The 9,840-nt window shown below is 46.2% G+C and overlaps 1 long non-coding RNA gene across 1 annotated transcript; it reads right to left on the bottom strand.

The window, feature by feature from the left end:
- Nucleotides 1-5,056: 5,056 nt before the first annotated feature.
- LOC138433074 (uncharacterized) lies at nt 5,057-6,493 on the bottom strand. Its single transcript, XR_011254131.1, has 2 exons — nt 5,831-6,493; nt 5,057-5,196 (listed from the first exon to the last, which is right to left on the bottom strand). It is a non-coding gene; the product is annotated as an uncharacterized lncRNA (long non-coding RNA).
- Nucleotides 6,494-9,840: the final 3,347 nt, after the last annotated feature.

Below are 9,840 nucleotides of genomic sequence, written 5' to 3'. Positions count from 1 at the left end.
GGGGGCGGAAGTGACGTGAACGGCGGCGTCAGACGGCGCGACGCGGTCGCCGGCCAAAATACGCAACGCGGGAGGCCGGCTTCCCTCCGTTCTCGCAAGGGAAGCGTGGCGCGGCCTGGAGGCCGCGGGGCGGGGCAGGGGGCGGGGCAGGTCGCAGAGAAGGGCGCGGGGTCGAGGGGCTGCGCATGGGCAGCACGCAGCGCTCCGGAAGGCGGCGGCAATGTTAAGCTCTGGGCCTGCGCGCTGGAAGCCCTGCCTGAAGCAGGGGACTGCGTGGTTTCGGTGGGCACCCCAGGGAGGTGAGTTTGGAGCATGGTTATCAGTTGGCTAGACCGAGGCTTCGAAGTAGACCTGCATTCGGCGAATATGACGGCCCCGGCTCGAGACAGCCAAGAAGAAGAGGACGTCGTAGCCTAATAACGCTCACCGGCTTCACCTCCGCGATGGCCCCCAGTAGTTGCAGCACGGCGCGGCACAGCTCGGCTAGCCCTTTCTCCTCGCATCGCCTCCTGGTGTCGTTGCAGTCACCAGGCCTCACTGCTTTTCGCACTGAACCCTCTTCCGTGTTTTGATTGCCCTCATTAGTAAGATTGCCAGCTCGCCTTTGCATCACTCTTTGTGACTTGCCGTGTAAGGCCCCATTCCCCACCTTTTTCTACCAGCAAAGCAAGACTATAAACTTTTCCCTATCATAATTTTCTTTTTTCTAGTTGTGGCCTTTTCTTCTTCACCTAGACAAGTTCCTTTAGCTTTTGCGGTAAAGCTGGTTTCGAGCCTATTGCTCGGCCGTGTCCACCTCTTTGCGACCCCATGCGCTGCAGCCCACTAGGCTCCTCCTTGGGATTTTCCAGGCAAGCGTACTGGAGTGGGTTGCCATTCCTTTCTCCAGGGGATCTTCCCCACCCACGGATCGCACCCAGGTCTCCCGCATTGCAGGCAGACTCTTTACCATCTGAGCCACCAGAGAAGCCCTCTGATAACCTACTGCCTTCCAGTATATAGGATATCATATATGCATTACCAAAACAACATTTTCCTTTTAAACCTTCAGATAGCTGTGATGAAAAATAAAAATTTCTGTTCCTCAGAATTTCTCTGTAAAACAGGATGTATCTTATGCGTATCTGTGTGTCTTATAGAACAGTAATGATGTTGGATGAGTTTCCTTGTTTGCGCAGTGGAGATGATGCAGGGCCCTACCAAATTCACTGTGTACTATGCCTCACTCAGTCGTGTCCAACTCTTTGCGACCCCGTGGACTGTAGCCCACCAGGCTCCTCTGTCCATGGGATTCTCCAGGCAAGAATACTGGAGGGGTTTGCCATTTCCTTCTCCAGGGGATCTTCCCAACCCAGTGATGGAACCCAGGTCTCCGACATTGCAGGCAGACGCTTTAACCTCACTAGGCTGTTGCCAACATCGAGGAGATGGTTTATGCACACGGTTTTAGAGATAAATAAACCACTATGCAAAATGCCCTTATGCTAATAGCAGCTACTAGGGATTACATTAGATCCCTTTGGGTACAGAACTTCCTCTACTGTAGCTGGTTTGGTGGTGCTGAATTCTTTTTGCTTATCTGTAAGGTTTTTTTATTTCTCTATTAAATCTGAGTAAGAGTCTTCTGGATAGAGTATGCTTTGCTGTATGTTTTTCTCCTTTAAGTATTGTGCCACTCTTTTCCTGACCTGCAGTTTCTGCTGTAAAATCAGCTGATAGCCTTATGGGAGTTCCTTTGTATATTATTTGTTGCTTTTAATATTCTCAATCTTCAATTTTTGTCCTTTGGGTTACATTGTATCTTGGTGGATATCTCTGTGGGTTAATCTCCTGGACAGCACTTCCGAACTTCTGTGACTGTTTCCTTTCCCAGGTTAGGGAACTTTTCAGCTATTACCTCTTCAAATATTTTTCTCAGGTCCTTTCTCTCTTCTTCTGGGACTCCTATAATGTGAATATTTTTGCAACAACATGGATGGACCAAGAGATGATCATACTAAGTGAAGTAAGAAAAAGCCAAATACCATATGATATCACTTACATGGGGAATCTAAAATATGACGCACAGGCTTCCCTGGCGGCCCATTGGTTAAGACTGTGCTCCCAATGCAAGGCGGTGGGGGGCTTGATCCTTGGTTGGAGAACTAAGATCCCACATAACACTCAGAACAGCCAAAAATAAATAAATAATCAGTTCAGTCGATCAGTTGTGTCCAGCTCTTTGCTACCCCGTGGACTGCATCACGCCAGGCTTCCCTGTCCATCACCAACTCCTGGAGCTTCCTCAAACTCATGTCCATCTAGTTGATGATGCCATCCAACCATCTCATCCTCTGTCATCCCCTTCTCCTCCTGCCTTCAATCCTGCCCAGCATCAGTGTCTTTTCCAGTGAGTCAATGCTTCACATCAGGTGGCCAAAGTATTGGAGTTTAAGCTTCAGCATCAGTCCTTGCAATGAAGATTCAGGATTGCTTTCCTTTAGGATGGACTGGTTGGATCTCCTTGCAGTCTAGGGGACTCCCAAGAGTCTTCAACACAGTGTTCAAAAGCATCAGTTCTTCAGCACTCAGCTTTCTTTATGGTCCAATTCTCACATCCATACATAACTACTGGAAAAAACCATAGCTTTGAGTAGACAGACCTTTGTTGGCAAAGTAGTGTCTCAGCTTTTTAATATTCTGTCTAGATTGGTCATAGCATTTCTTCCAAGGAGCAAGCATCTTTTAATTTCATGCAGTCACCATCTACAGTGATTTTGTATCCCCAAAATATAAAATCTCTCACTGTTTCCATTGTTACTCCATCTATTTGCCATGAAGTGATGAGACCAGATGCCATGATCTTACTTTTCTGAATGTTGAGCTTTAAGCCAACTTTTTCACTCTCCTCTTTCACTTTCATCAAGAGGCTCTTTAGTTCTTCTTCACTTTCTGCCATAAAGGTGGTGTCATCTGCACATCTGAGCTTATTGATATTTCTCCTGGCAATCTTGATTCCAGCTTGTGCTTCATCCAGCCCAGCGTTTCTCATGATGTACTCTGCATAGAAGTTAAATAAGCAGGGTGACAATATACAGCCTTGACGTACTCCTTTTTCAGTTTGGAACCAGTCTGTTGTTCCATGTACAGTTCTAACTGTTGCTTCTTGACCTGCATAATTTCTCAGGAGGCAGGTAAGGTGGTCTGGTATTCCATCTCTTGAAGAATCTTCCACAGTTTCTTGTGATCCACACAGTCAAAGATTTTGGCATAGTCAATGAAGCAAAAGTAGATGTTTTTCTGGAACTCTCTTGCTTTTTCTATGATTCAATGGATGTTGGCCATTTGATCTCTGGTTCCTCTACCTTTTCTAAATCCAGCTTGAATATCTGGAAGTTCACGGTTCATGTACTATTGAAGCCTGGTTTGGAGAATTTTGAGCATTACTTTGCTGGGATGAGATGAGTGCAATTGTGTGGTAGTTTGAACATTCTTTGGCATTGCCTTTCTTTGGGATTAGAATGAAAACTGACCTTTTCCAGTCCTGTGACCACTGCTGAGTTTTCCAAATTTGCTGGCATATTGAGTGTGGCACTTTCACAGCATCATCTTTTAGGATTTGAAATAATTCAACTGGAATTCCATCACCTCCACTAGCTTTGTGTGTAGTGATGCTTCATAAGGCCCACTTAATAAATAAATAATAATAATAATAAATGAAAATGACATAAATGAATTTATCTATAAAACAGACTCACAGACATAGAGAATAGACTTGTGGTTGCAGTATGGGAGAAGGATGGATTGGGACTTTGGAGTTAGTAGATGTTGGCAATGGCATCCCACTCCCGTACTCTTGCCTGGCAAATCCCATGGATGGAGGAGCCTAGTAGGCTGCAGTCCATGGGGTAGCTAGGAGTCGGACACGACTGAGCAACTTCACTTTTACTTTTCACTTTCATGCATTAGAGAAGGCAGTGGCAACCCACTCCAGTGTTCTTGCCTGGAGAATCCCAGGGACGGGGGAGCCTGGTGGGCTGCTGTCTCCGGGGTCGCACAGAGTCGGACACGACTGAGGCGACTCAGCAGCGGCAGCAGATGCAAACTATCACACACAGAACGGGTAGACAAGGCCCTGCTGTGTAACATGAGGAACTGCACTCGATGTCCTGTAATAAAACATGATGGAAAAAAATTTTAATAATAATTTCTTGCTCTGTGTATCCATTCTCCTCCCAAGTTCTTTTGTCATCTTTACCATCATCGCTCTAAACTGAAAAGAATGTGAACATTTATCCACAGGGAATACTATGTATATTTTTGCTGATAAAAAGTGATCTGGGTTCCAGATCTAAGAGGATAAAGCAGTTTGACTTAAGGAAAGGTAGGCAGACCTTGCTGGCCCTCTTGTATGTGCATTCTTGGTAGACAATGTCAAGCCCCAGGCCCACAGGCCACCGAAATAAAAAATCTTCACGAGACCTGTAGACCCAGTTTGAAAATCCTGAAAGCCCTGAATTTCTCCCCCAACGTTTGGAAGAACACCTTCTGTCTCTGCTGTGTGTAGTCGTGTCCGACTCTTTGCTATCTCAGGGACTGTAATCCGCCAGGCTCCTCTGTCCATGGGATTCTCCAGGCCAGAATACTGGAGTGGGTTGCTATGCCCTCTCCAGGGATCTTCCAACCCAAGGATCGAACCCAGGTCTCCCACACTGCAGGCGGATTCTTTACCATCTGAGCCACCGGGGAAGCCTTTTATTCCTGGTATAATACTGGTAAGTTGGTACCCAGTGATCAATCTAGGCTTTTTGTAAGGAAAGACCTATTTTACATTAGAAATAAAATTCAGCCGAGACAAGGCCAGTCTTGGAGGAAAACCTGGCTTCAGAGTTAACAGTAGGGACTTTCCTTTAGTATCTGACTTACATTAGTGTCTTACTTAATATAACAGATTTTATAAATATAAAAAATACAAAAAATGAAAGATGGTAAAAGAAACCTTTCTGTAACACAATAAATACTGCCCTATTGCAAGATACAGAATTAGAGTCCTAAAGAGAAGGCTGGAGACCAAGCATTTTTTAGTGGCTTTTGGGACACTAATTTTATTTTACACAAAGGACAAAGTTAATCTGCAAAGGTTATCTTGGAGAGGTTTCAGGAAATAATAAAAAATCAAATGATCCTGCTTGCCTCCATCCCCTTCATCTGCTGCAGCTGGAAGACAGTAAAAAGGCAAACAGACTATCACAGGGAGATTTGCACCTATACATCAGTTCAGTTCAGTCGCTCAGTCATATCCGACTTTGCGACCCCATGAATTGCAGCACACCAGGACTCCCTGTCCATCACCATCTGGAGTTCACTCAGACTCATGTCCATCGAGTCTGTGATGCCATCCAGCCATCCCATCCTCGGTCGTCCCCTTCTCCTACTGCCCCCAATCCCTCCCAGCATCAGAGTCTTTTCCAATGAAACATACTTAAAATTTTTTTTTAATATCTTGGGCTTACAGATTTGAAGAATGCATTCTAAGGTAACGAACTTTCATTATAAATACCACATTAATTTCAGTATTGGAGGTTTGTTCTTGTGTTCATAACAAAGATTTAGAATGGCATCCACATTCTAAATGTAGATGACAAAAGAGACAGGGTAGGGACTTCACTGGAGATTCCAGTGGTTAAGACTCCACGCTTCCACTCCAGGGGGCACAGGTTCAATACCTGGTCAGGGAACTAAGATTCCAGATGCCTCACATCCCAGCCAAAAAAATAAGTCAGAGGGTTTCTAACTCGTAAAATGATTTTTATATTCCTCAGATCTGCTCTTGCCATTTTTGAGGATTTACCTTCAGCAAAGTTTTGGACCATCGCGTTGAGAGACTGGAGGGAAGATAAAACAGATGAGGGGAAGATATCAACATTTGGGGAATCCTTAGTACTCTTCTTATAATCTCCCTGTAAGTCTGAAATTGTATCAAAATAAGAATTTTTAAAAAACACATTTGTAAACACTTTTCTTTTAATTAGGAAAACACGGCAAACATTTGTTGTTCGGTCGCTCAGTTGTGTCCGACTCTTTGTGACCCCATGGACCACAGCACGCCGGGCTTCCCTGTCCTTCCCGATCTCCCGGAGCTTGCTCAGACTCATGTCCGCTGAGTTGGTGAGCATGAGTACAATGACGTGGCGAGCACTTAACAGAGGAGCGTACATGAAGTCTGGGAAGGGTGGCTGCTGCTGCTGCTGCTAAGTCACTTCAGTCGTGTCCAACTCTGTGTGACCCCATAGATGGCAGCCCACCAGGCTCCCCCGTCCCTGGGATTCTCCAGGCAAGAACACTGGAGTGGGTTGCCATTTCTTTCCCCAACGCGTGAAAGTGAAACGTGAAAGTGAAGTCGCTCAGTCGTGTCCAACCCTCAGCGACCCCATGGACTGCAGCCTTCTAGGCTTCTCCGTCCGTGGGATTTTCCAGGCAGGAGCCCTGGAGTGGGGTGCCATTGCCTTCTCCGGGGAAGGGTGGAGTCAAACGGTTATACATTTGCACTGCTGGGACGTGGGGAGGGGGCACCTTGGCCTGCAGGAGAGAGTAATCTACTCTCGTGCCCATATATGTCCCTGACATAGCCATGGATGGGATATCACACCTCCTAGTCTAAGTCCGTAATGACCAAGCCAACTTATAATAGCATTTCAACTTAGTTTCCAGGCTTTTTCATAGGAGAGAATACATATCCCAACTTGCAGACATGAGTAGTCTATTCCTCTTTACAATTTGTCTTCACGGTCATCAATAAACTGGCATTCTGGTTATCAGTCTTCTAGCCTAGGTTATCTTATCACAGTACATGGGATGTATAGTATCACCAAGACTATATAAAGTGTGATGGAGCTTATATGAGTAGGTGTGCCTTTGAAGTGTATTTTTGCTCTCTTAACTTCCATCCTTTCAGAGTGCATGTTAGGCAGCAGTACTCAAGTGTGCTTCAGGGAATTCGTTGGTGGCCCACTGGTTAGAACTGCACACTTCCAATCCCGGGGGCATGGGTTCAGCCCCTGGTTGTGACTGCGACCCCACAAACCGCACAGCTCAGCCAAACAAAACAAGTAGTGTGCCTCACTGTGAGTCTGTAGCTAGGGCCTCCTGCATTGCAGATGGCATCTGAACCACCAGGAAAGCCCAACTTTATAAAGATCCCTTTCTAAATGGGCTCGGTCTCTACTGGGATAGGCATGTTCCCGGCCTCAGCAATCAGAAACTTAGATAAGCCCTAGGGTTTTTCGGAAAATGGCTTCTTGGTTGGAGATCAGTCTCCGCTGACATCACACCAAACTCCTTAAAAGATGAGGAGGCAGGTGTACACATTCTTTACGATAGAAGACGGAAAATACAAAAGAGACTTACCTGAAAGAGTGTTCAGTTGATCTCACAAAAATCCTCAATGGAATAACACTTAAGAATTTCAGGAAGCCTCCTCAATAAGTGGTGCTGGGGAAACTAGACAGCTACACATAGAAGGATGAAAGTGGGACGCTCCTCACAGCATACGCAAAAATAAACTGCAGACGCACTAAAGACCCAAACGTGAGGCCGGATCCTACGAAACTCTGAGGACAACAGGCAGAACACGCTGATGTAGACCGCAGCAGGAGCTTTTCTGATCCACCGCCTACATTTGGTCAGTCGCTCGGTCGTGTCCAGTTCTTTGTGACCCCATGGACTGCAGCACGCCAGGCGTCCCTGTCCTTTACCATCGCCCTACATTACCCCCTACAGTAATGAAAATTAAAACAAAAATATACAAATGGAACCTAAGTAAAAACTTACACAGCAAAGGGAACCATAAACAAAATGAAAACACAACCCTCAGTACGGGAGAAAATATTTGCAAATGAAGTAATTGACAAGGGATCAATCTCCAAACTACATAAATATCTCATGCAGTTCAATATCCAAAAAAAAAAAAAAAAAGTCAATTAAAAAAATGGGCAGAAGGGAATTCCAGTGGTTAGAGGCATCCACAATTTCACTGTCAAGGGCGTGGGTTCAGTCCCTGGCTGAGGAACTAATATCCCACGAGCTGCAGGGAAGGGTCAAAAAGAAAAGGATGGAAACTCTAAATAGACATTTCTCCAAAGAAGACATACATGTGGCTATAAAGCATAAGAAAAGATATTCAACACCATTCATTATTAGAGAAATGTAAATTAAAACTGCAATGAGGTATCAGCTCACAGCGGGCAGGATGGCCATCAGCGCCATCTGCAGCAACATGCATGGGTCTGGAAATTGTCATCCTGAATGAAGCAAGTTAGGCAGGAGAAACACCACATGACACCCCTTATATTGATATGTGGGATCTAAAAAATGATGCAAATGAGCTTATGAACAAAACAGAAAGAGACTCACGGAGAACAAATTCACGTTTGCCAGGGGGGAAGGATGGGGGAAGGGACAGCTGGGGAGTTTGGCATGGATGTGCGCACACTGCTCTATTTAAAATGGATAACCAGCAAGGGCCTGCTGTATGGCACAGGGAGCCCTGGTCTATGTCATGTCGTGCCTGGGTGGGAGGGGCATTTGGGGGAGAATGGATACATGTTTGGCTGAGTCCCGGCACTGTTCACCCAAAACTATCACAACATCGTTAATCAGCTATGCTGCTGCTAAGTCGCTTCAGTCGTGCCCGACTCTGTGTGACCCCGTAGACGGCAGCTATAGCCCAATACAAAATAAAAAGTTTAAATTAAAAAAAAATGATCATCATCAAAAAATCTACAAACAATAAATGCTGGAGAAAGTGAAAGTCGCTCAGTCATGCCTGACCCTTTGCGACCCCAAGGACTGGAGGGTGTAGAGAACAGGGACCCCTCCTAAGTTTAAGCTGCTGGTGGGTACGGGAACTGGCACAGCCTCTGCGGAGAACAGCTCAGAGGGTCCTTAAAAAACTAAAAACAGAATTACCGTGTGATCCAGCAATCCGACTCCTGCGCAGGTCTGGAGAAAATGACGGTTCACACAGGAACATGCACCCCAGGGCCCACCGCAGCACTGTTCACAACAGCCGGGACACGGGAGCAGCTTCAGTGCCCAAGAGCAGAGGGCTGGCTGGAGAGGCGAGGGACAGACCCCCAGGGGAGCGCCGCCCAGCCACGGAGACAGGACCCTGCCATGCGCAGCGACACAGGCGGGCCCAGAGACCCACGCTGACTGAAGACAGGGAAAGACACTCATGATGTCGCCCACACCTGGGGTCGAAAACCAGGCTACAAAGGAACTTACCTACAAAACAGAGCTACACGTGTAGAAAAAAACCCACGGTTATCAGGGGATGAAGGGGGGAGGGATAGCTTGGGAGCCTAGGATGGACAAATACCACTGCTGTATATAAAATACGATAGATAACAAAACAGAACCTGCTGAGCAGCACAGGGAACTCCACCCAATACTCTGTAATGGCCGATGGGGAAAAGAGTGTAAGAGTGGATGTGTGTATAACTGATTCATTTTGCTGTACACCTGAAACTAACACAGCATTGTAACTCAACAGTACCCTAACAACAAAAAAAATTTCAACCCTGTGAGCACCAAAAACAGAGTGGGAGAGACTGTATGGCCAAGGAAAGCACTCCATGATCTGTTAGATAATCAAGTCAAGTTGCAGAATATCATGCGGTCTGGAGAGATGCACACCAAACTGTTGGAGAAGGAAATGGCAACCCACTCCAGTATTCTTGCCTAGTGAATCCTGTGAACAGAGGAGCCTGGTGGGCTGCCGTCTATGGGGTCGCACAGAGTCGGACACAACTAAAGTGATTTAGCAGCAGCAGCAGCATTCCAAACTGTTCACTAGGTCAG

Source organism: Ovis canadensis, chromosome 2 (genome assembly GCF_042477335.2).
Source record: "Ovis canadensis isolate MfBH-ARS-UI-01 breed Bighorn chromosome 2, ARS-UI_OviCan_v2, whole genome shotgun sequence".
In the NCBI taxonomy this organism is placed as follows: Eukaryota; Metazoa; Chordata; class Mammalia; order Artiodactyla; family Bovidae; genus Ovis; species Ovis canadensis.
Note: the sequence above shows the minus strand (reverse complement) of the source record. Positions and strands in the feature narration are given on the sequence as shown.